Source organism: Mus musculus, chromosome 14 (assembly GCF_000001635.26).
Source record: "Mus musculus strain C57BL/6J chromosome 14, GRCm38.p6 C57BL/6J".
NCBI classification, from domain to species: Eukaryota; Metazoa; Chordata; class Mammalia; order Rodentia; family Muridae; genus Mus; species Mus musculus.
Genome location: NC_000080.6, coordinates 104,971,184 through 104,972,533, shown reverse-complemented (window position 1 = coordinate 104,972,533; position 1,350 = coordinate 104,971,184). Strand labels below are relative to the sequence as shown.

Genomic DNA, 1,350 nt, shown 5'->3' with positions numbered 1-1,350 from the left:
GTGAGGTACAAGACCTGCTCTCCCGAATGCTGCAGCAGATGAGGAGCAGGGCGAGATTTCCTGATCTGATGACCTAGGGGACAGCTCTCTTGCCTGCCATAGGTAGCAAGCCAGGAGGGGAGGCCATTTCTCCCTTGCCCATGCCACTGCACAGCAGACAAGTTACAGGGTCAACTCTCCCACGCTCATGCCCTTGGGGCTGTCTCACTTGCAATTCTCACAATGTGTGGAACCACTCGTTCCTAGTACGACATCTGGCTAGGGGCAGAATCAACTCTCTGGCTCTCATGCCCCCAGAGCCAACTCTCCCACAATGTTCAGGTGAGGGGTGAGTCCAGTTTTGCATAGATCTCAGATATCAGCATGTCCCTTGGCAACAGCCTAGACTAGGAATGTCTGCCTGGTCTTTGGTAGTAACAGATCCTTGATGCTGGACCACCAACCCAGACATGTACCCCCATGTCAGTACAGGCTAAAACCCCACCATGGTCCCAGGTGCCATCACTGGCTACTCACACCAGGCTATTCATCATTACCCTAGAGTATCCAGTTCTGCCTCTCTTCATTTTTCCCTACATTGTTATCTTTTTCTTTTTCATTTCTACATTACTTACTTGTACCTTTTATAGGTGCCTGAGGCCTCTGAGCATCTGGGGTTATTTCAGGAGTGGTCTCAGGAGTGCTGTGTCCCATCTGGTACATTAAGGAGCATGGTATGGGCTATCTTGGGCATGGGTCTACATGGTGCCTGACTGGTGGTCATATCAGGCTAGCTCTTTGTCCAGGTCTCATGGTGCTGGTCATCTTGGGCTTGCTCCTTCTCTGGACTACTGGAGTGGTCCCATTTGAGAGGTTGTCTATCTAGGGCTCACTTCTGCCAAGGGCCCGCACTAGGTTCTTCTAGTGCATGGCTTGCTCCTGTCCTGCAAGCCACTGGGACTTGTAGGATGTCTCAGATTGGCTTTTTACAAGGAATGTTAGGCTACTAATCATTCAAATGTTCATAGGTCAGAACATTGAGAATAGACAGAGTCTCCCTTCTCTCTGCCACCTCTTGAAACGTATGTGACAGAGCAGCTACACTGGCAATGGTTCTCTATCAGCAGGCTGATGTGTTTGCAGCCTGATCTTTTTAGGCAGTAGAAGATGGGACTTTTAAGGTTTCTAGAAAGACCATTCTCTCCCTTTACATCCACCCTGCCCTTCCTTCTCTGTTCCTTTATGGCACCGAATCAGGGTTGCACATGGCGGGCGAGTGTCCTGCCACAGTCCTATCTTCTCAACACTTCCTTTGTCCTTCTTGTGCTTAGATCTCGTTGCGTAAAGCACAATACACAAGAACTTAGAACC

General features: G+C 49.6%; 1 non-coding gene across 1 annotated transcript; it reads right to left on the bottom strand.

Moving 5' to 3' along the window:
• Positions 1 to 973: 973 nt before the first annotated feature.
• Gm24280 lies at positions 974 to 1,107 on the bottom strand. The gene has a single exon (XR_003951297.1). It is a non-coding gene; the product is annotated as a small nucleolar RNA SNORA17 (small nucleolar RNA).
• Between the last annotated feature and the right edge of the window lie 243 nt (positions 1,108 to 1,350).